Consider the following 25,174-nt stretch of genomic DNA (forward strand, 5'->3'; position numbering starts at 1 on the left):
AATAATGAAAACCATAAGAGCATTCAATAAAGTTGAGACAGTAGAAAAAATAAAATTATGATACTAAAATTTTTAATAACTTGGTTTTGTTTTATCTCCCCCAGGATTAGAAGGAGAGAGAGGCAAAATGGATAAATATATTTTTTACTTTTCTGAATCAGTGTGCCTCCCTGGTACTGGGCCAATAGAAAATGTAAAAGAATCATTTGGCTCCTATTTGGCTTCTGGATATTGAGGACATGTGTGTCGGCTCAGAGTTACAGGGTGATTTCCATGAATCTATTCCAAACTTTCTGGAAGTAACGTTCATTTGTCAATTCCTTGAGCCAGAACTCAGCTCTTATAAGTCATCTATCAAAACTCTGGAATCTGGCTGATAATGTTGACCGCTGCAGAGGTGCCTTTCATGAAATAACAACTTTACCTGCATCATCATCACAGAAAGGGAAGGGGAGAATGTCGTGATTTAAAAAAAGTCCCTCCTTGTTTTTCTCTTTGAATTCTTTATTTCCCTTGTTGAGACCAAGGGCAATAGTGGCAACCATACACATAATTCTCTTTCCCCCCAAAAAATCAAGCACAGTGTCTTGATTTCATAGCAGTCAACTTTGATATTTTTTCTCCTCACTGAGGAGTTGGATATGCTACCTTGCCTTTGTTTGCAGGCATACTGGAACTGTAGAGTTCCTTTTAAACAGAGAATGAACATATGGGAGCTCTTTTTTTTTTTTGTAAAACTATTGTGCAGTTGAATGTTAAACATTCCATCCATAAAATTAAATTTCAGCATCTGCCTCCTTCAAGGAATAGCCACTTGCCCTCCCTCTGGAGAGAAATTCCACACAAGGAACAAAGTTTTACCTCTCCTGTGTATCTACAGTATCTATGAATTAGCATGTGATTGCTAAATGTATGTTGTGCAGTTTCATTAATTTCATATGTACACACATGGACCTGTGATACACTCAGGATCAAGTATTGCATTTGATTCAATTTTATGTTCAATGCAAATACCACTTTAAGATCTTATGGGTGCAGGCGAAGCATAATAGAATCCAATAATCTTGCAAATTTGAAATGAATGACCAAAAGGCAATTTAAAGAAAATAGTGAAATCCAGTTTCATTCAAAACCTAGAATATGTGAGGAATATCTAAAATGTCACAGTAACTGGTAACCCTAATTTGATCATTACTCCTGTTCAATTTAGTATGGAAACTCAGGGTTACTAGAAATGCTATTATTTGGGGAACCTTGGTGACTCAGTCAGTTAAGCGTCTGATTCTTGGTTTCGGCTCAGGTCATGATCTCCAGGGTCCTGAGATCAAGCCCTGTGTCAGGCTCTGCACTGAGCACAGAGTCTGCTTGTCTCTGCCCCTCTGCTCCTCCCCCTACTCTCTCTCTTCCTCTGTCTCATAAATAAGTTAAAAAAGAGAAATGCTATTATTTGATATACAAGATATAATTAGAAGATAAAAATTTTGAGAAAATTATAATTTCAGGGATATCATTATGTTACACTGAAATTCTCCACCAAATTTTCAAGTGGAAAGTGACTACTTTATTCATCCTTATAAAGAGGATAATTTTCAGAAAAAAGTGCATCTCATATAAATATAAGACTTGGACATTTTTAAGAGATTGTACTTGGTGAGGAAACCAGGTAGATATAACTAGTTCAAAAAGAATGTTAAAAACAGGCACATTTACAAAGCATTAAAATGAATGTGCAATAGGAGGCAAAATTTATTTTTGTCGTGTGGGTCAGGGAGGCTACACAGAACAAAATTTACATGTCTACAGGTAAGAATTATTTTACATTGCTATCAGTTATCTGTAATTTATAGAGTTGTAAAATAGCTTACCTAGAATAAGAATCTGATACCTGAAAAGTTCTTTTCTAAGAGTCTAGACAATGTATAGTTTTTCACTGAGGCACACAATTTTTCTATATCCTATATTCTATAGCCCTACCAATTTAGAATTTATTATTATGATGACTACATTTAACTTCAAAGGAAGAGCAATGCTATGGCATTTGATTTATTGAGATCTGTACAATTAATTGATTCCTGATCAAGGATAAAATAAACTATGAATATGCAAATATGCAAACTATTTTCACCAGCAGTGTTTTGGAAAATGTACTAAAAGTATATATTCTCTAAGCAAACATGGCTGGAGAAACCACACCTTCAAGCTGTCAGATAGAAACTCTATTATTTGAAGTATTATTTTGATGAAACTTTGATATATAATATTTCCTCATGTTGACATGTGTTGGGATTATTACATATGGGTAATAAGAATAAAACAGAGATTTAAATTCACTGGAGAAGTCAGAGAGCTGCTCTTTCTATGGAGGTGTGGTGCATCTCCCTATCAAGTCTTCCAAAAAGTTCTGGAGTAAGAACAACCTAAAAGGAAAAAAGACTTCATAGAGCCCCACTATTCTTTGGAACAATATACTGTGGTCAAATGTTTGACCTCTAACTCTCTTATACCACTTCCTCATCATCCCATGCCCCTGGAGCGCTGTATCTTTAAAAATTCTCCCCTACTGTTTGTTGGAGTACCACTTTCCTCTCCTAACACTAGGTAATTAGATAGGACTGCCCGTAGGAAATATGACACAATGGTTTGGGCCATGAATATGATCAAAGCAGTTAGCAATTTTGACAGTATTAGTAACATTTTAAAAAGTTATTTTTGTTTCATATTACACCTCTAGTAATATTGGGAGGAATCTAAACTTTGTGTAGCAAAATATATGCATTGGTTATAGAAATATTGGAAAGCAGGGATATTATAAGGAAAATAAAAATAAAGATCCTAATTCAGGAGTAAGGGGCAAGAATTGGGGAGACACTATCAACATTTGGTACGATTCCTTAAATTTTTTTCTTTGTTTTCCTTTTTTTATTCAATACATGTTAAAATCATACTAATACTTTGATATATTTTTTATTTAACACAATGTGAACATTTTTCTCTGTGATTACATATTTTTCAAAAATAAGTTTCTCAAGGATTGTGTAGTGTTTCAATGCATTACTATTCACAACTTTTATCCATTCCCCTGAAATTAAGCATTCCATATGCTCCTGATAATTTGCCTTTATAAATAATAAGGTGATGGTGATCTTTGTACAATAATCCTTCAGCTAATCTTTATATTTTCTTTTTTTCCTCTCCTTCCTTTCCTGCCTCTGTCCCTCTCTTCCCTCCTCTTTCTTCCTCCTGATTTTTGTACCATCTTCGCCTCTTAATCTTTATATTTTCTTATGAAATGTTTTTGTGGTTGAACTTACTATGTCAAAGACTACAAATATTTTAAATTTCTCAATACATATGCCAAAGCCCCTTCTAAAATTGTGTGAAAATTTATAATCTTACCCGAAGTAAAAGAGCATGTGCATCTCATGATACTCACACCAATCTTGGTATTACCTGTTTTTTAAAATATATGTTAATCCGAGAAATGAAAAGTCAACTTAATGATTTTTATTGAAACTTTTTTTTATATATAATTGCAAAGGTGACTCAGTTCCTATTAAAGTTGTTACTCGGACTAGCTCAGAATAAAAGCCCAACATTAATCCAGAAGATCATTCCTTGTTCATATGAGTAAGTAAATATGTCTTGGTTTAGGAAATATTCAGGGAAGACAAGCACAGACACAGTGAATATTTTAAGGTATCTTCTTAATTATCTAAGTGTTGGTTAAACTGATTGATTCAAATTCTTAATATTCATTCTGTGAAACTTGGCTTTTTCTTGACAGTTTTTTCCAGTAGATCTCATTGGGGCATCTAGGCTCCTCTCCCACTATTCGACTCATACTACATTCTCAATATTTGTCAAATGAATGAAAGAAACAAGTCAGCGCCTACTGTGATATGCCATTTCACATGTGTGAATGTGACCAAAGTTTGTCCTGGCTTTATTTGCTCTAGTCCTGTTCATCCTCTGCCCTAATAAAAACCAGCCTTGCTCACATCAGATTTTATTGGCTAACAACTTATCAAACCTGGGTCTGGAGGATATCCAAAAGGCAGAACTTTGAGCTCTATGTTACCTCTTCATAACATCTAATATTGCACTCTTTAAAAGTCAGTGGACTATGTCTGTGTCTAAACACACTGACACACCAAGGAGATGATCTGCCCTGGAAGAAACCAGTTTGCTCTTTGATTACAGGGATGTTACATTGTTTGGCCACATCAGATGTGACCTTAGAAAATTCAGTTAAGCTGTGAGATAGCAATTATCTTCTGAAATCAATCCTGAGAAGGACATTTTGAGTTGATGCTCAAGGAGAAAAAGTGGAAATATATTCATTACAACATAATTTTCTACAGGTCCTATATTAACAAATAATCCTTGATGTTCCAATCCATTGCTTAGCTTATTGAGTCATGCTACATGGGGTCAGAATTTCTGTTCAGGTAGGATTGGCTTTCAAGAAAAAAAAAATTCTCTCCGCATGGGACCGAGGACCTTTATTTTATTATCAGCCCTGCAGAAAATAACCCTGGAGAATGTCAGCTTGCTCATTGACCCATAGCAAATCATTTTAGCACCTAACAGCACACTAAATTACTCTCAAAGCTTAATTTCCAACTATTTTTAGGGGAAAAAAACTGGATCATAATCATTATAGGTATAACTCATTATTATAGTCACTTTCTACAGAGTTTCATCCATGAAAAATAATCCAACAGAAAACAGCATTATAAAATCAATAAAAAGGAAAACTAAGAAACACATCCCTTAGATTAAGCATCTCAAACAAAATATCAACTAGCAGAGGAAAGGCAAGGTCCTTTAATTACAGTTAGGGAAGAATGTCAAATTATTACGTAATTACTTGAAAAATCCAGACAAATGCAAAACCCCTTCCTTAATCTCATCTATTTTCCTTAAACCAGGTTATCCCTATTCTACCAGTTTCTCCTATTGTTTTGGACAAAACTTGGGTTTCCTTCGATATTGTTTCTTTCCACAGGAAATTAAAGTCTATATTTTTCCAACAGGCAGTAGTACAAGTCTCTACTTTGGTGGGCAAGTGATAAAATATATCTTAAATTAACAGGTAGTTTGAGGCACATGTGGCCAAAACCTGAGTTGAAGACTTTCCAAATGTTGACAAAGCACACTTCATGGAGGGCATGGAACATCCCAAAAGATCCACAGAGCTCAAGAAAAGGTAATTAAAACCAACCCTGCAAGCTATAAAGCTGGAAAAGGGCTTATGAGAGGCCGAGCTTGAGGAAAGAGAGACACGTATAGGGAGAAGTAAAGAAAGGCTGAAGAAAAAAGGGTGGAGGAGTTGGGAAAGGGTCAACTCAAACAGCCAAGAGGCACAACAAGAAAATAAAATACTAAGAGTTAGACAGAATCGTATATTGGAAATGCATGTGGGACAGAAAAATGAAGGAGCAAGTCACTAAGAGAAAAAGAGGAAGGAAGCAAAATAACTAAAGGAAAACAAGTAAAAGACACCAAGAATAGAAAAGATCACTTAAAAAACTATCTGGCATTTATCCCTGTTTTACCATAGCCATTATCTGCCAAAGCTGAAATTACAGTATTCCTCTGCGATTCACCTTAATAGACTCAGCCAGGTGCATTATCTGTAAGCATGCTCATTCAGGAGAAAAATTAGCCAATCATGGGTCTGGATGTAAATTTAAGGGACAAGAATAACTGAACCCTCTCCAAATGATATTTATGCAGTGGTCCAATCAAAATTGCATAAATTACTGAATTCAATTGCCAGGAAAAGGGGTTAAATTTAATACAGCTAGACAGCTGAGCAGCTGCTTTCATGATTTAAATAAAAACAAGCTGAAACCTTTGCTGTCAGCTCAGTGATATATGACTTGTAATGGGAGGTTTCCAACCTTCACTTCCATATGGCTGCCTACACTTTAGGTAATGCTCCTTGCCTCTAGTGCAACCAACCTTTTAGAAAACATCTGGGTCCCATTCCTGCTCTGTTAGCTACAGCGCTGCCTCCTACAAACACAAATGATTCATTGGACAACATCCCTTCACTTCAGGATCAAATTAGGGAGTTTCATTGATAATTTTATCATGTTTACAAGGAGAGACACTGTATGCGAACATGGCATGCATTCAATCCGCAGAATTCCTTCTCATGGTGTTCATACCACTATAGATAACATATTTCAAGTTAAAGGTGAATTTTAGTGGTTGGAATTAGAAAAAAAAAAATGAAAGGCTAGCCCCCACAGGGTGGAATCTTTGTCTTGCTACTGCCTTACTCCTTTATACTGGAAACTTCTCTTCATTGACACATTCTCTGTGCCCTTCCAGAAAATAAAGGTAAAGGAAGATAAAAAGACAAACAGCCCTCCAAACAGGAGCTCCGGCACAAGGGGGTAAATGGTGAGAATTTTGCCAATTTCACAGAACTTTCACTCATCTCAAGGTCAAATCAAAATTTAAGATAAAGAATTTATTCTACTGTGACAATGCTTATGGAAAAATGAAAAATTTATTAAGTAAACTCTACCCCCCAACATGGGGCTCAAACTCATGACCCCCGAGATTGAGAGTCGCATGCACTACTGACGGAGCCAGCCAGGTGCCCTGAAAAATTTAATATATAAAACACTCATGATTTGAACCAAATCCTTTTGTGTGTCTTGAAAACCAAACCATGGTGCTCATGTCTTCAAACAAGATACTGACTAATGTAGAGTCCAAAATATGCTAGATGCTACCCTGCAAAGGGAGTTAGAAACATTCTCTTGATACTTGATACTTTATTGTGCCCTCAGTGACCAACTTGCCATTCCTGACAATAGTTAAATACAAACCACATTTCCCATTGTTCATTCACGAAAACTAAATTCATGTTAAAATTTATACAATTTACATTAATTTCACATTTTAAAATGCTATACAATTTCTCATTAGAAAAAAACGGTCTACACATAGGTCCATACATTTTAAAACCCAATTTTTCAAAATGATTATTTTTCTCATGGAAAGCTGACAAAAAAGCAGGAAGAGGAGGGAGCAAAAGAAGGAGCAGTGGCCCTCATAGCACCTCGGGAGTGGTTTTTTTTTTTTTTTTTTTTTTGAGAACCCTGGGTCAAAAAAGGAGCAAAAAAAAAAAAAAAAAAAAAAAAAACCCTTAAAGAGCAAAAGCAGTGTTTTCCTTTTTCCTGCAAAAAGAGTACAAACGTTCTTACATGTTCCCTCTTACAGTGATGAGCTTATTGGTACTCTGCAAAATTAAAGGTCCATAAAGTTCACAATAAAGATAATGGCGGGGGAGGGGTCTAGTTCCCGCTTAAAAGCTGATGTGCTATTTTCCAGGCCCGACCTGGCAGGCCTCATAGCAGGCTTGCTGCGGTATGGAGGGAGCTGCAGTCAGGGGATCAGCAATTTCACATAGGGACATGCTCTTTCACATCCTGGCAAGCTTAGCCCGGGCAACTTCATTCATGCCTCGGCACCTTTGCGGAGACCTCCTCGAGAGGAAAAGTAAGGGAAACTTTGAAGACTCTACTCTGACTCAGTACAAAGTACTTTTCTACCACTGAAGCCCTTCTGTCTTGCTCTTTCCCCAACCCAGGGCCCATAAAACTGCTGGAGCATTTTATTTGAGGCTCCCTTGGTAGTGAGAAGTGACTCCCACATCTGTGCTAATCTACCTGACCCTCCACCTATGTGGGAAAAATGGAACAGAGCACCAACTGTGCTCTCTCTCTGGCTTATATCAAGCAGTAGTAGAGGCTTAATCGTTTCTGGTTTGCAGCTTTAATCAGAGGCTCTGACACTTGGCAGCTCAGCTCACTCTCACCCACCTCAGCCGAGCCCCGGACAATAATACTGAGCAAAATTCACTCATTTACAATTTAAAGTATCATAAGAAGAGGCTTTTCAGAGCATCACAAACTATAAAGTGTTTCCCTTTTAGTTTCTCATTAATTCCTGAATATATCCGTTTGGTGGTTGTAGCAGGGCAAAGAGAGGTTACAGAAGGACAAGAGTGTGATTCCTGTCACAGTGGGGTGCTTGCACAACTTTTAATGCCTTTTTTATCCTTTCTGTTTCCCAAGCAAAATCTATAAATAAGACAATTTGATGGATGCTGCTTCTATATTTCTCTCACTACCCCAGCAATGTAAGCCAGTGTACACTCTCCTGATCCTCAACATTTCCCACCCAATCTGAAGGCAAAGATCAAACTGTCATTTCTCACATCACGAGCTTCCTTTGAAGTCCCATTTTGTATTTAACGTATGCAAAATTGGCATTACAGTTTATGATACCAGTTTGTTCTAAGGTAAAAATGTGTTAAACATCATGCCATTTAAGAAAGTCTAGGGCGCCTGGGTGGCTCAGTTGGTTAAGAAAGTCTACATCCCTGTTTACGCAAGAGCTTTGCATAAGGAATGACCTACTTAGCTGATATGCATATTCCACTTTGCAAAGCAAAATCTAGTGGAGTCAGTCAGGTGTGGGTTAGGAATTTAGATCTTTCAGGCATTACTGAATTATCTGTGGGGATAATGTTACTGGTCTTGCAGGGTTCTATGAGAATAAAATGAAATAATATGATCTTCAACACCTATTTTTGTCTCTTTCTTCTGCACCTCTTTTCACATGTAACTGGTTTAAAAGCTGCTCAACTTTGTGGTCCAGACACAGCATGGTGTCATGGCCAAAGTAACACCATGACAATCAAAAATAATGGGAAGGTAATTCATATATTCGTTGCAGACCTTACAAAAATGCCAAAGGGGGGGTTTACACACAGAAAATAAAAAGCTCTTAAAATCCTTTTCACCATTTCCTTCCCAAGTCATATTTGTCATGTAAGTGTACCTGCTCTCAATCTCTCTCACAGTAATCTCTGAAGTGATTTTTTTTTAAATTTCTCATCCTCCCTCCTGCTGAATATTTTCTTCTCTTTCCCTCAGCTTTCAGATCTTTTCAGTGAAAAGCATTCTACCCTCTCCATCACTCATTTGCTCACTCGGTTCAACAACTGCCCAAGATTCTGGCCGGTAATGCCAACTGCTCATCAGTAGGCAGGGGAGGTGGAGACACCGAGTGTCCGCATGCATTTGGAGAACAGGATTTTTGAAGCTAAATGACTTGCACAAGATCACAGACTTAGTAAATGAAAGATTTAACATCGTTCTTTTCTCCTCCTTCCTTCACTCCATCTCTCCCCACTGTCCCTGTTCCAGTGCTCTCTTAAGAAACCATACAGCCTTAATCACACATCAACATGTCAGAATACATGAGGCATAAAAATGAGTCTTGCACCACTGCTCACTTGATAGACAAGAGGATTGCAGAAGATCTGGGAGTGATCAGTTAATGAACATTTAAAGTATTTGATGGAGAAAAGAGCTCTGCCTTTATAACTTGGAATGTCTATGCTACGATTTGAAGAATGTGTGCTAAATGCAACAAAAAAAATCTGCCAGTGAGTAGAATCTGGATCAAAGGAAGTTTTATCTAACAAAATTGCCGCAATTACAGCTCAACACTCCAGCACTTTTTAAAAAACACAGTAATTACACCGATATTTAACTTTAAATGTACAAACCACACACACAATCTCACAAAAATTCCATCTGGTTTGGTAGGTAGGTAGTGTTTGCAATAGTGACTAAACTCAGGATAGAAGGAGGAGAAGGAAGAACATGGAAGTACTAAAAAGAAAACTGAAGAAAGCATTTTAAAGAGTAAAGAGATTTCCTGAAATAGTGAATCATGGCATAGATGTAATTTTATGTCATGATTCCCATCATAAAGTCAGACCACTGTTCTAAAGAAACCGTAACTTATTATTTTTGATTCATATTAACTAAAAAAAAAAAAAAGAACAAGAACTCAAAGAGAAAAATTGAGGACATGAGGAAAAGAGAAAGGAAAAGAATGGCCTCCAAATCTATAGACTTTTATACAAACATATTGCTTTTAAGCTTTGGACTACTGTGAAGAAGTTTCATGAAAAGTGTGGTAAAATAAATCCATACAAAGTGCCAGCCACAGCTTGGTACTGCACACCCCTTATCTGGCTCGATGTAAGAAAACACTCTTCCTGGAATCACAACATATATTAGAGAAGGGCAGGCAAGAAGACAGCCCACCCAGGGAGCTGGAGGGAGAGCTTTAAGCATGGAGAACCAGTTATAAAAGATATGGCAGAGAACAGAGGTAAGTTACCGGGGGCTGGGGAAGGGGGATCAAGGACTTAATTTTTTTCTTTTTAAGAGAGAGTGCGTGAGAGCAGCAGTTGGGGGGTGCGGTGGGCAGAGGGAGAGGGAGAGAGAGAATCTTAAGCAGGCTCCATGCCCAACCCAACATGGGGCTCTATCTCACGGCTCTGAGATCACAATCTGAGCCGAAATCAAGAGTCAGACACCTAACCAACTGAGCCACCTACATGCCCAGGAGTTATTGCTTAACAGTTACAGAGTTTTTGTTTTGGGTGATGGAAAAGTTTTGGAACTAGATAGCGGTGATAGTTACATAACATTGTGAATATATCTGACCACTGAATTCTACACTTGAAATGTTGACTTAATCTACACTGAACTATACACTGAGAAATGGTCAAATTGGTCCACTTCAGACTGTGTCTATTTTACCACAATTAAAAATAAAAGAAGTAACAAAGCAGCTGATATAAAACCAAACCCAACCAAAACCAAGATCAAAACACAAAAACAAAATTGATGGCAGAACATAAAAACCAAAAGGAGATAGTGTACAACTGAGAGATTACAATAGCAGGTGATTAACCATACCCAAAAGCCCTTGCTTCCTAGGCTGGAGAGCCCAAGGGAGGGAAAACGGAATCACCAGTCTGGGAGCCAAGGTTCCAGCAGGACTGGAACAGTGAAAGCTTTTCAACAGGAGCTGAAACCACAAGGGAGACAAAACCACTGCTGAAGATGCTGCCCCCTAAAACAGTCAGAGGGGAAAATACGCTGTCTTCTGCCTTCCTCCTAATTATCAATTTCCTGTTGGTGCCCTAAGTGGCCAGAAGTAGGAGGAAGACAGAGGTTAAGGGACCCAGCAATGCTCTTTGCAGGGTTTGGTCTCTGTAATCCAGAGCAGAACAAAGAAAAGGCAGGAAATGGATGTGGGAGAAACAAGTAAGCAATCCACACACAACATGCTTTACTCACAGTGTAGTTGGGCATATCTCAAAGGAATCTGATCAAAAATATTACAAGGAGTTGACTAGATCATAAAACATACTAGAGAAAAAAAGGTCAAAATAAATCTTCACCTGAAACTCAACCACTAACAACTATCTCTGGAAAATGATTAAAAACAGTCCTTCCATCTGTTTATTTTTTTATACCACAGGTGAATTTATGTTTATCAAGTAAATTATAACTTGAATCTTCCAATGTGGAGCTCATTATTTCCTAGGTCATAGGGGTGTCCTCATTTTTTTGCTGTCTTGGAGTACTTGATTCCGTATGAATGTCTATCTCTCCCAAGGTCAGTGTCATACTTCATATCTTCATTTTCCCAGCACAGCAAAGAACCAAAAATATCCTGACTTGCTAATCTGCTGATGCCATACTTGGACACTGACCTTGTCTGTACTCAAACCATTTTCATAATATGCCACCCAAGAAAATAGTTTATAAAAGAGCTCTTAGTGAGCCACTTTATTCTTTAAAACCCATCCACGCTATATTTTCTCTCACAGTATAAATTCTTAAGGTCTTTGGTCTACAGCAAGGTCAGCAAAATTTTTCTGGAAGGGAACACACAGAACATATTTTAGGTTTTGCAGGCCATATGGTCTCTGTTACAACCACTCAATCTGCCACCCTATGTAAAAGCAGCCACAGACAATCTGTAAACAAATGGGAGTGCCTATGTTCCAATAAAACTTTATTTATGTACATTGGGACCTGAATTTCATGTAATTTCAGATGTCACAAAATATTCTTCTTCGGGCTATTATGCTACTATTTAAGCATATAACAACCATTTTCAACTTTCTAGCAGTAAAATCAAAAAACTGCAGACCATTGGTTTGTTTACAAATAACACTTTCTAAGATCCAGCTTCACATTCTTTTCCAGTCTTAGGTCTCCCCACCCTCCACTCTTACCTATGGTTTAGTTGGCTGAGCTACTTACTATTCTCAGAGCATATCAGGTCGTTTGCTACAATTTTCCTCTGCCTGGAATTGACTTCTCTTTCTTTTGTGAATTCTGCAAATGGCTGCTCAAAGAGACCCTTCTTGAGATTCTCACTGACCACTACTGAAATCACTGGGGAGGGTGACTCCTGTTAGTGTAGCTACAGTCAGAAATAAGTTGCTTTTTGTTTTCTTTTCTTTTGTTTTTCCTAGAGACAAATTAACTACTGTTTTGGAAAACAGATCCTAACGAAGAAAAATAGAGGCTGAGATCATTGTCACTGCCAATGGACATGGACCCTTGGGGATCTGTAGATGAAATGCTGAGAAATGACACTGGTGAGTTTAAAAACATTACTTTTTAAAAACAAACTGGTAAACAAGGCAATTTTGTGTTTCGAATGAAAAACTTCAATTTTTTTACGCTAAGTCAGGAGATTGTAAAGAAATTCCACACAAAAGTCGCTTACTCTTCTCTGCCTTTTGGTATCCTTTAGAAGACTATTCCTAGAAGCATTGCTAATAGTGGATGGGAACCTTGAAGAAAAACTTCGTAACAGTTGCCAAACACTAAAAATATGAAATAAAGGAAAATGAGACACTGCTCTACACGTCATTAGCACGAGGGGCAAGTGTAAGGAATTTAAGTCATACATTGTGAAATGTTACCAGTGTATAACAATTTAAAGACAGACATTGAAATGATTCCTTAGGTGAAGACAATTATTCTGAAGTTTTTAAGAATAATATTCTCTTTGGATATAATTAACAGAATTTCGTGTACTAAGATATGATTTTATAGATCCTGTTAAAAATCTATGTTTTTATGGTGTTTCTAAGATGTTACTGTGTTTTTCATAAATTTAGAGAAAAATCACATATTTATTAACAAATCAGTCAATGAATGAAAGGAACCAGCTTTTGATGGGTAAATAGGGCAAAAGGAGATAAAGATTCCTATCCTGGGTTATCTATATCAGATGAAAATGAAATGAAAAGGCTGGTCCAAGATCCCTGCTTTGATCTGTACATAAGAACTAGGTATGGAGACAATAATGAGCCCCAGGATTGAAGTGTGTAATTCGAAAGTTTAAAGGAGCAGCGACAGATGACATAATTAGCAGGTGCAATGAAGTGAGATAATCAGCTCAGGCATAAGTTAGGAATATATAATTTAAATACCCAAAGATTCAGGGTGCTGCCCTCCTGTTATCTACTGGAAGTTGCTCTAATTAAAAAAATGGAGTCTAAGGACTGGTTACTAGTAAAAAGTTGACCTGAATCTTTTCATATGCCTCAGATTTCCATACCTATTTTATCACCAAAATGTACTTAAAAAATCCCTAAATACTACAATTACATGAAAACAAAATTGAAGGGCATGATAAATGTAACCATCACCTAAAACCTAAACAACTAAGAAACAGCCATCTAAGAGATAGAAAAGATACAACCCCCCAGTATAAAAAGTGAAGTGATCTTTATGATTGAGGCAAAGAGCTTGAATGCTTTTCTTCCATAAACATTGTGTAATCAACCTCAAATTTGCCTTGTAACTCTTGGAACTTCCTGAAAGACTCTTTTGCCATGAAACTCTTTGTCTGTACATATTCATATCAGACAATGGAAAGAGGACAAGGGGAAGTAGCTTCCAGAAGCAGCAGCTGAGATCCAGAACATGTGGGTGGAGAAACTGTGTCTACCAATGTTGTGTGTTCTTTTTAATTTGGAAGGTCAGGCTTATGTCAGAGTTTCCAAAGACATTTTCATCAGAAAAGATGAAAGTAACATTAAGGAAGAGAAGAAGCTTGTGAAGCTTCCTTTTCCCTTCACTGTCCCTGTGTTTGCTTCACTTAAGAAAAGAAGGAATAGGTCAACTTGGTATTTAACATCTTGTCTACACTCCTGTGACAATGTCTGTATGGCATATTTGGGTTAGCTCTAGAGAAAAAGTTTTTCCTTGCATAAAGAATAATTTACATTTGAAAACTGACCACACAAATCTACAGAATTTAAAGTTTGTTTCAGGAAGTGGGATAAGAGAAGGCAAGGAAACTAAAAGAAATGTTACTGTAAAAGTAAGTTTGGATGAACATTCTTCTTACAGGTGTAAACTATCCACATTTGTCCTTCAAATAAGAGTTGTATACATATTTCCTGACCGAGATGGCCTTAAGTTTCCCTGATCTGACTAAACTTTAGAGTCTTCTTTGTGACCACAGGCCTCTGACTTCTCTTTTCTTAGAATATTTACTTTAGAAAACTTGCAATTGTAAATTATTTCTCTGCCCTTTGAGATGTAAGTCTTTTGGCCTTTTATCAGTTTTAAAACCCAGAAGTGTCTTTCTTGGGGAACTGGGAGTCATTCCTTTGACATATAATCATCAAGACAAATAGGACCCTATCTCCCAGCCTCTGTGGGAAGGCAAAAGCCTAACTTCAAAAAATGTCAATTATCAAACATAGATATCCTAATCACATTGACCAACCTCCCTGCTAACATCCTCAGGTACTCTTCCATTAGCTCCCCCTAGCATTTAAAAATCCTCCCACCTTTTGTTTCAGTGTAGTTCAGTTCAGTTTCTCTCCCTTATTGCAGTAGCCTTGACCTCTACTGCAATACTCTTAAAGTCTTCCCTGCCACTTTTAACAAGTACCTAGAGCAGTTTTTCTTTTATAACGTGCACACACACATGCGCACACACATACACATTTTAAAATACTTTAAATATCTAATACTTGAATAGTATTAAAATGAGTATTATGCTAACTTAAATCATGTAAAATATTAATAATAATAATTTCATAGTACATAACTACATTGCTATATGCCAGGTACTGTTTAAAGTTGTCTGCATATATAAATGTACTACTAATCCAGACAATGACTTTATGAAGTAGATATTATCCCCTGTTTCACAGATGAGGAAACTGAGACAAACAAAGGTTAAATAACTTGCCCTGGGGCACCTGGGTGGCTCAGTTGGTTAAGCGACTGCCTTCGGCTCAGGTCATGATCCTGGAGTCCCGGGATCGAGTCCCGCATCGGGCTTCCTGCTCAGCGGGAGTCTGCTTCTCCCTCTGACCCTCTCCCCTCTCGTGCTCTCTATCTCTCATTCTCTCTCTCTCAAATAAATAAATAAAATCTTAAAAATAAATAAATAAATAAATAAATAAATAAATAACTTGCCCTAAGGTCACACAGATAATGAATAGCAGAACTGAGATTTGGACTCAGGAAGTTTGGTTCTAGATCTGTGCCCTTAATATTGGTGTAGACCAACTCCCCAGATGTCACCAACATAACTTGTTGATGTGACAAAGCTGAATTTGTTGATTATTGCCTTAAAGGAGATCACCACTTCCAGAGCTTCAGCAGTGTCTCTGAGGAGAGAATCAAAGGTCAGAATTTATTGAAAATTCACAGTTTAGTTTAAGGCAGATTTCACAAAGGGGTAGCTTAATTAGGAGTGGATAAAGATCCGGATACAACAGTGTAGGATTGATGGAAACAACAAGCTGAAGATATCTGAAACTAAAGGTTTAATGAATGTAGGGCACAAACTGTCTTGTCGATGCACTCTGTTAAAGATGGATCAATCTAGACATGTCTGAAATGTCAAGCAATTTGCCAAGGTTAAAGTCATTATAAAGAAAACAATAGTCTTCTTTTAAAAAGAATGGTAATGGGGCGCCTGGGTGGCTCAGTTGGTTAAAAAGAATGGTAATGGCATTTGAAACAGTACAGTATTGGCAATAAAAACAGACACAAAGATCAATGGAACAGAATAGAGAGCCCAGAAATAAACCTACATATATATGGTCAATTAATTTATGATGAAGGAGCCAATAATATACAGAGGGGAAAGGACAGTCTCTTCAATAAATGTTATTTGGGAAAACTACACAGCCACATACAAAAGAATGATACTGGAGCACTACCTTATACCATATATTAACTCGTGGTGCCTGGGTGGCTCAGTCAGTTAAGCTTTTGACAATTGATTTTGGCTCAGATCATGATCTCAGGGTCATGATATTGAGCCCCACATCAGGCTCCACGCTGGGCATGGAGCCTGATTAGGATTCTCTCTTTCTTCCTCCCTCTGCCCCTCTCCCCTGCTTGTGCCTCTCTCTCTCTCTCTTAAAAAAAAAAAAAAGAAAAGAAAACAAATCCAGTAACTTAAAATTCAAAATGGATTAAAGACTTGAACGTAACACTTGAAATCATAAAATTCCCAGAAGAAAACATAGGTGGTAAGTTTCTTGACATGGGTCTTGGTGATGATTTTTTGAATCTGACACCAAAGCAAAGGCAATAAAAGCAAAAGTAAATAGAACATCATACTAAAAAGCTTCACAGCAAAGGAAATGATCAACAAAATGAAAAGACAACCTACTGAATAGGAGAAGACATCAGCAAATCATGTATCTGATATGGAGCTAACATCCAAAATATATAAAGAACTCATACAACTCAATAGCAAAGAAACAGTCTGATTAAAAATGGGCAGAATATCTGAATAGACATTTTTCCAAAGAAGAATACAGACAGCCAACAAGAACATGAAAAAATGCTCGACATCATTAACCATCCGGGAAACGTAAATCAAAACCACAATAAGATATCACCTCACACATGCTAGAATAGCTATTATCAAAAAGTTAGAAATAAAAAAAAATGTTGGCAAGGCTGTGGAGAAAAGGGAACCCTCATGTACTATTGCTGGGAGTGTAAATTGGTAAACCACTATGGAAAACAGTGTGGAGTTTTCTCAAAAAATTAAAAATAGAACTACCATATGATGCAGCAATTTCACTTTTGGATATTTATTTAAAGAAAATAAAAACACTAACTTGAAAAGGTACAGGCACCCCCACGTTCACTGCAGAATTATTTATAAGAGTCAAGACACGGAAGCAACCTACACAAAAGGGTAAAGAATTAGGACAACCTAAATGACCACTGATGGATGCATGAATTAAGAAACACACACACACAGAATGAATATTATTTAGCCATTAAAAAGAATGAAATTCTGTCATTTATAACAACATGGATGAACCTCAAGGGCATTAGGCTAAGTAAAATAAATCAGTCAGAGAAGGAAAAATGCCAAATCCCCTATGATCTCTCTTATACAGGGAATCTAAAACAAACAGAACACCAAGCTTGTAGATTGGTGGTTGCCAGAGATAGGGGGTGGAGGTGGGAGAAATGGGTGAAGGGGGTATAAATTAAAAAAACGAAACAAAACACCCCTATGACATAATTCCTTTGCTCCAAGTAACAAGCAGATGCAGTACAACTGGAAAAATCTAAGTTGATAAGGTAGAGCGGATCTTCTCATGAAATGGTATGCATAATTTCTTTTTCTTCCCAGTTTCTGTATATAAAGGGAAAAAATTAAATTGGGGACTTCATCTACTTCAGGATAATAATTCTTTTTGCTTTTAATTTGAGATCTCAAAGAACATTTCAAGCCAAGTTATTAGAAAGATGATAAAGACATTATATTTTTGTTTTGGCAAATATAGAGGTATATTAAAATTAAATACTGGGTTGAGGAGATTCTGCAATTCATTTTGAAGTATCTGCCTTTTGATTTTTAAAAAAAATGCATACTTGCAATTCATATTTATTGTATAACAACTAAAGCAAAAGGAGAGGAATAAAACAATGTCATTCCATGGTCTATAGGAAGCAATTGTTAATGTGTAGGTTTATACAAAAAAAAAAAAAAGAAGAAAAAGAAGGAGAAAGAGGAGAAGAAGAAGCAGAAGCAGAAGCAGCAGCAGCAGAAGAAGAAGAAGGTGGCAATGGAATAGTAAAGTCATGTCAATGTACATAGTATGCTACATGGAGTCTGGGCAATTCGGTCCTCAGTGTTCAAGCTGGGTGTGGGGGTATATATTTCAAGTTCTCTACATCTTTTAAAAGAACACTATAGCATTTTGTGTTTTTCTTTGAAAGCAGTATCCTGTCAAATAAATTAACTGTCTTAGGGGCGCCTGGGTGGCTCAGTTGGTTAAACGACTGCCTTCGGTTCGGGTCATGATCCTGGGGTCCTGGAATCGAGTCCCACATCCGGCTCCCGGCTCAGCGGGGAGTCTGCTTCTTCCTCTGACCATCTACCCTCTCGTGCTCTCTCTCTCTCATTCTCTCTCTCTCTCTCTCATAAATAAATAAAATCTTAAAAAAAATAAATTAACTGTCTTAGATTAACATTTTAATATGATTTTTAAGGCACCGTTAATAAAGCAATCAGGATGATCTGCAAATTAATCAGGGTGTTTTATAAATCATTTAATTTGCTATCATTTAATTCTATGTAGATGTTTTACAAAATACTATATTTTGAACACCTTGCTGAATTGAATAATGAACCTCACTGGTTTTTAGCCTGAAAAGCAAACCTTAGAATTTTGTCTAGGACATAAAAACAAGGTTGGTTTTCATATGTATAATTCCTCATCCATGCATTTTGAAACTAACATTTTTCCCTTGCAAGTATCTTGTTTTTTCTTTTCTTCTTTTGTTTTTGTTGTTTCAAGCAATAACTGCTCTTGCCAATAGAATCACCTCAAGAGAAAATATGTTTTCTCTTAACAGATGATCAAACTACCTGGAAGGGATAATATAATGATATAAACAACTGCTTATTAAATATATGCTAAATGTCAGGCATGCCAGGGCTCTTCATAATAGGGTTTCCATATTTAGCAAATAAAAATACAGGACACTCATTAAATTTGAATTTCAGATAAACAATATGTTTTCAGAATAATTAGTCCCATGTAATATTGGTGATACTTATACTAAAAATTATTATTTATCTAAAATTTAAATTTAATTGAACTTTTATCATTTATCTGACAACTCTCCTTAGTAGCTAGTTTTCCTCTGACAAAAGGTGAGAGAGGATATGTTCTTCTAACTTTTTAACAGTTAGGATATATTCTTCTAACTTTTTAACAATTTCTCTTCTATGATTTGTTTCCTTTGACTTAGGCTGTCACTTAGGCTTATGGTTCAGAGATGAAGGCAGACCAACAATGTCTTTTTATCCTGTAGATAGGTACAACTTAGCATTCATTCAGCATTCATTCATTCATTAGCATTCATTAACTAAGAATTCAAAAGCAAAATCAACCTGAAAGGAATGTTACATACAATATAAATCCCATCTTCTGATAACTTTAAAAATCAGTGTCTCCTATATTCCATATTTATAATAAATATAGATGCTGTCTGGTTAAAAGATATTCAGGGAAATTTTCAGAGTTCTATGACATTATTAAAGGAAAAAGAATAAACAAGAAACACCAGTAATTCCTGAACATTTGCAACCTTACTAGAAGCTTGAAAACCTTTTTTTTCCTTAAATGTAAGTCTAACAACGACAATGTGTATTTTTTTTTTCCAAAATGGGAAAACAAGTTCAATGGAGTTCATTGATTTCCTTAGGCGGCATGTCCAGTAAATTGTGAAAGCAGAATTCTAACTATATCTTTATCTATCAACCACATTTTGTCCATCATACCAGCTGGATCTAGATTCCAATCAGCTTAAATTAACTGCTATAAATGGTGCCAAAAGAAGGAATCATCTCCACAAGGGAATGTCAACCAGTTCCCATCAGAAAATATGAACTCCCAGAGATAGAGTGTGCTCACTCCGGTAGGACTGCTGTTGGTGTCAAGCCACCAGATTAACATGCAGCAGCCAAGAAAACATTTGGGAAGTCATAAAGTGAACAGTGTTTAGGTAATGATGACTTCCATGGAAAAAGTAAGATTCCTATCCATTGACTTTGCTGTGCCCTTCCCCAAACCCTAAAAAAAAAAAAAAAAGACGAAGACAAATGATACAATGATATGATAAGTCAAAGATGGAGGTATGAGTTGGAGTCTCAGAATTTTTTTCTCCTCATCTGTTGACTGTCAGTTCCCTCAAAAAATCATCAGAAAAACTTGATCAAGCAAAACTAAGTTTAGTAGATGTACTTCAGCTAAACTGTCTAAGAGAAACATATGAATCTTAGAAGTATCAAGAAGAGGAAAATCAGAGAATACTTAGAGGGTTTTTTGGCCCAGGTGAAGTGATTTTAAAGTGAGTCTGTAAAGTCAGAGAACTATTTAGAATTGGGAAAGTTCATGTGAAATAATAGTTTTGGATTGGCGGCAGAGCTTTTGGATTGTGATACTTGATGAACGAGTGTTAGTCTTGGTAAGTAAGTTGTCTTAGTTGGTTTCCAGTCTCATCACCACATGTTATTTTGAATGGATGTTTCTTTTTTTTTTTTAATACACAGAACAGGATCTAAATTCCCTGTCTGTAGACAAATATTTTACATTGTAAGCTTATAGGGATGAAATCAGATATTGAGTCTAATATATTTCTTGATCACAATGTTTAGAATAAATGATCATGTAGGAACTGGCAATATGAAGAGTCTTAAAATTAAATGCTGGAGGAAAGCACACAAAAGACTGATGAGATTGAGCTGCTAACTGAGGGTTATAAAGATCTGGAGGCAGTGGGGAAATAGTATGAGTGTAGATTAGACCTTCATATGACTTAGCTGTCAGGAAGGAGAATTCTAGGGCTAGAAGACAAAGAAAGGGCTGAAGAGGAAAGTATATGCATGTGTGTAATTTTTTTTTAATGAGAGATGTAAGCATTTAAATGAGAGGCAGAGATCAGAGTAGAGAATGAGAGTAGACAGGGAAGACATGAAGGTACTCGGCTTATTAAGAACAGAGCTATAGCATCCTTTGTGATTAGAATAAAATAATGAAATGGGTAAGTTTGCATGTGAGGCTAGAAGGAATTTCTGCCCAAGGAATATTTTCTCTGTGATGTAGAGACAGTTTCTGTGAGGTTTTGTTGATGACCTTAAAATTTCTAAGCGTGCAAAAATTTCGTACAACCACGCTACACTGTATATACTTTCATATACTAATTTAATCCTTTGCTTTGTAATGCTCTCCCAGTTGCTACTACCAATTGAATTTTCAAAGAATCCTTTAAATTCCTGCCTCTATATGAAATAAAACTAAATAGCCTCTTAAAAAAAATAAAAATCTAATCTCTAGCCTGGGCGTATGTTAGTTCCAAAGAATAGAACAGAGAATTTAACTTATCACTCAACAACTGAGTTAGAACCTACATCATACAAAAGGAGTCAAGAATTTCTGTGACTAATAAATAAAACTGAGTTTGTATTAGACAGGGCCCTAAATATTTATGTAATTACTGCCTTCCCAAGTGTAGAATAAAAAAACTTCCAGGGAAAATACATGATAAGCCAAATATGTACAATTTAAGATAAGTATGTGAAATAATGAGCAGAAACTACATCACCTGACAAGTATATTCTCTTAGCTATATTTTTTAAAGAATTATTTCATCTACTGAATATAGAAATAAGGTAAATGACAGTAAATGTAGATGATAGATGCTACTACAATATTTTACCATTCACTAATCTAAGATGGAAGAAAAATTTTAAACCTGAAAACAAGCTTTGTTGTTTGGAAAGACAGTATTTGTGAGAGAATGTAGGAGCAGCTGAGAAGAATTTCTTATATCACTTTAAAAGCCCACTCTATCATACAATATTTATAATTTTATATACTTAAAAATAGAGATTTACATGAAAAAAACGTCTTTAGTCTTAATATGCAGAATGGTCAGATCTCAAGGGATTGTTTTCACAGTCCTATTCAGTAGATCTAAATCATCAGGAAAGTAATCTTCAATTTATCTCTAAGTAAAGTACCCTTTTAGAGTTGGTGCTAAACATTTATCAATGTTTCTTTGTTCTCCTAAGCAGCTACAGCATGATTATTCTCTAGACTACCCTATCATTATGATATCATCTGGAGACCCAGAAGTGCATCTGGTTAAAATAGATGGACCCTGGCTACACAGAAACCCTATGAGCTATATTTTTCCCAAGAAGATAAGGGAAAAAGTTAAATCAATCCAGATCTATTTTATTCTCTGTTTGGGACTTGGAAGAATCTTTGTTTTTCTAGTGTTGGCCCATGACTGACAGCTATGGGTAATGTAAACGGCTTTTGACACTAGGTTGAGAAGAGTTTGTAGTAATCGTGGCTGGAGAATTTCAAAGAGAGAAGCTACACAGTTATCAAAACATATGCCAATTAGGCTTTAAATTGGATTTTTAAATATTTTAAGTAGTAATATAAAAAAAAAACGACTGAATTGTTTAGTCATACGTGGAGATTTCAGCAGTCATCAAAACCCAGAAAAACACCAACTCCAGGAATGCATGATTTGTATATATTTTCCAAAGCATGGATAATTTCAAGGTTACAACAGGCAAAAATGGCAATTCCCCCAAACTACTCATCCAGTTTTGTCTTCCATTTCTCTCTCAATTTACAGACCAGACAACTGCTGATACTTTCTAGTCATTCCCTAAACTCCCACTTTCTGACATCTGGGATTTTGATATTCTTTCTCTGTATCTATGAATTGCCCTTTCCCAGCATCACTATATTGTAGGTCATAAATCAAACAAAAACTCATCCTTGAAACATCCCTCAACTCTTCTTAGCTAAAAGTGATTTCTCTCTTTTTTCCCTTCTTAAAGTATTTTTCTCACAATTCCTAGCAAGCCTTGTATAAGCAACAAAGTAGTGTATAGTAGTAGTATAAGAAAGGAGAAAACACATACACATCATAATGTCTGCATAAAGAAACAGTGAAAAGGATATACAAGAAACACAAAAAGTGAGAAGGAATCAAGGTTTTCAATGTGTACTTTTGTCCATCAACTTGATTTTCTGGACCAAGTGATTATCTGTTCAAAGATGTATTCAAATATAAAAAAAAAGATCATGTCTCATCACTGTTTATGAACATTGACTCCCTTATTTTTTGGTATATTCTCCTAGAACAGTGACTGTACCTTGTTCGTCTGTTTTATCCCTTGCCTGATCTTGTATGCATTAGGGCACTGCTTAAACTCCTGCCCCCCAACTTGCTCCATTAGGATATATTATGAAACAAAAGCTAATAAACATTAACACAAAGAAAGAAAATCTTCCCATTCTGTAGAAGTAATAGCTACACTATTAATGTGTTGATGACAGGACCAGAGATTCTTTCCTATGTTAGTCAAAGATAATATACTATTCACTATTTTTAAAGAGATGAAAATAGAACTAATTTTAATTGATTTACTATCTTGAAAATAATCATATATACCACTCTTAGACTATTTAAAGGCATCTTAGGGTGCAGAAAATGAAAAATAAACGTTAGTCTGTGGATTATAAGGACAGCAATGTCACTAATACGTGATCTGAGTATTCCAGATCACATGAAAGCTCTAGCTCTCTAATAGACCAGGTTATTATTGTATTATTATATGACACATTCCATTACAAATCCTTCATTTCTTTTTACTTTACTACAATAAAAGATGCCCTCCCTCGAAACTAGTCTTCCACTCCACCAGATTCCCAGTGTCACCATCACCTACCTTTTCAAAAATTTTTTTTTCTCTGAGGCTTGAGACTTAAGAATATACCTCTCCTTCCCCTTTGATCTGGGGAAACAGTAAATATAGTCTAAATTAGAGCCTGGGCTAAACAAATTCACTGAGAGGGAGTCAGAGATTTGCAGCCTCCTAAATAAGCCCTAGATTCCTAATTAGCTCAACAGGGAACAAAATAGCATTTCAGCCTTCCTTTCCTCTTCTGATCCTCCCCCAGCTTGGAAAGACAATGTACAACCCATGAGGCTCAGTAAAAATAAATCATCATCATAGAGGTATAGTGCACCATAAATATTCCAAACCTAGAATCACAAACCTACAAGTTGGAAGGGTTTCATACACATGTCCTGAGTGCCAAGAGTTATGGATCATTTTCTCTACTAAAAAGGAGGAAAATGCCACAATGATGACTCATGGCAATTTAACCAACTCTATTTTTAGTTAATTAAGAATATTATTTAACTGTTCACTACAAGTCTAATTTTCCAATCCAGAAATAACGTAAATGCTTATGTTTTCTCCCTAGGATTAGTCCAGAAACCAGAGCTCAAAGGAATCATGGAGGAAGAGAAGGGAATCCCCAAAGCATTAAATAATAGGTCTGCATCTTATAGATCATCATCCCCAGACAATCAGACACTGCATAAATGTTTCCATTGTTCATTTCCTTTATTGCAGATACAATGAAACTGTCCAGTATGATTAAGAGATGTCTTACCATAGAAAATAGAGCCATTCCCCTAGAACACATCACAAAGTATTTTTTAAAAGCTGATTAAATGGCTCATCTGTTTCATCACAAATCCTTACCAAAGATAAAGAAATCATGCCATAATTCAAACTGCATTTTTAGGGATTGTTTTATGCCAAAATGATTACATATTCTAGCAATAGCTCTCTAAGGATGTTGGTTTTATAAAATAGCTTCCAGTGGTTAAAATAGATAAGCATTTCCAAACTAAATATGCTGCATTTGGTACTCAGTAGAAATTTAACTAATGAGTAAATTTGTTTCTGTGGCAGTAAATGCCACCTGCTGTTAATTAAAACAGCCCCTAAAATATGTTTTATATATTCAGTTTGGGGGGGAACTGGTAATGGAATCTTGTTTCTTATATTCCTTGATAGGTTTTTTTTTTTAAAGATTTTATTTATTTATTTGAGAGAGAGAGAATGAGAGACAGAGAGCATGAGAGGGAAGAGGGTCAGAGGGAGAAGCAGACTCCTTGCTGAGCAGGGAGCCTGATGTGGGACTCGATCCCGGGATTCCAGGATCATGACCTGAGCCAAAGGCAGTCGCTTAACCAACCAAGCCACCCAGGCGCCCTCCTTGATAGGTTTTTTAAAAATGTAAGCTGATAGATGATGACTTGAAGTTTGTTCACTCTGCACAAGTTATATTGCATTCCTAACAGAAGATAAAAGCTACCAAGTAGAACTTTCTCAAATTCTTGTAGCCTCCCCGCTCCAT

General features: G+C 36.3%; 1 protein-coding gene across 3 annotated transcripts in view; it reads right to left on the minus strand.

Annotated features, from left to right (window-relative positions):
- AGMO (alkylglycerol monooxygenase) overlaps positions 1-25,174 on the minus strand; it is a 393,108-nt gene that overhangs the window by 23,708 nt on the left and 344,226 nt on the right. The window contains exon 14 of one of the 3 annotated variants that reach the window (XR_012380236.1): positions 17,027-17,094. The exons of the other annotated variants lie outside the window; for them this stretch is intronic. The gene's annotated coding sequence lies outside the window, so the exon portion shown is untranslated. The remainder of the gene's footprint in view (positions 1-17,026; positions 17,095-25,174) is intronic. 3 annotated transcript variants of the gene reach the window in all.

The sequence above is a fragment of the Callorhinus ursinus genome, unplaced genomic scaffold (genome assembly GCF_003265705.2).
Source record: "Callorhinus ursinus isolate GAN/ISIS: 27379988/994484 unplaced genomic scaffold, GSC_fseal_2.0 scaffold12, whole genome shotgun sequence".
NCBI classification, from domain to species: domain Eukaryota; kingdom Metazoa; phylum Chordata; class Mammalia; order Carnivora; family Otariidae; genus Callorhinus; species Callorhinus ursinus.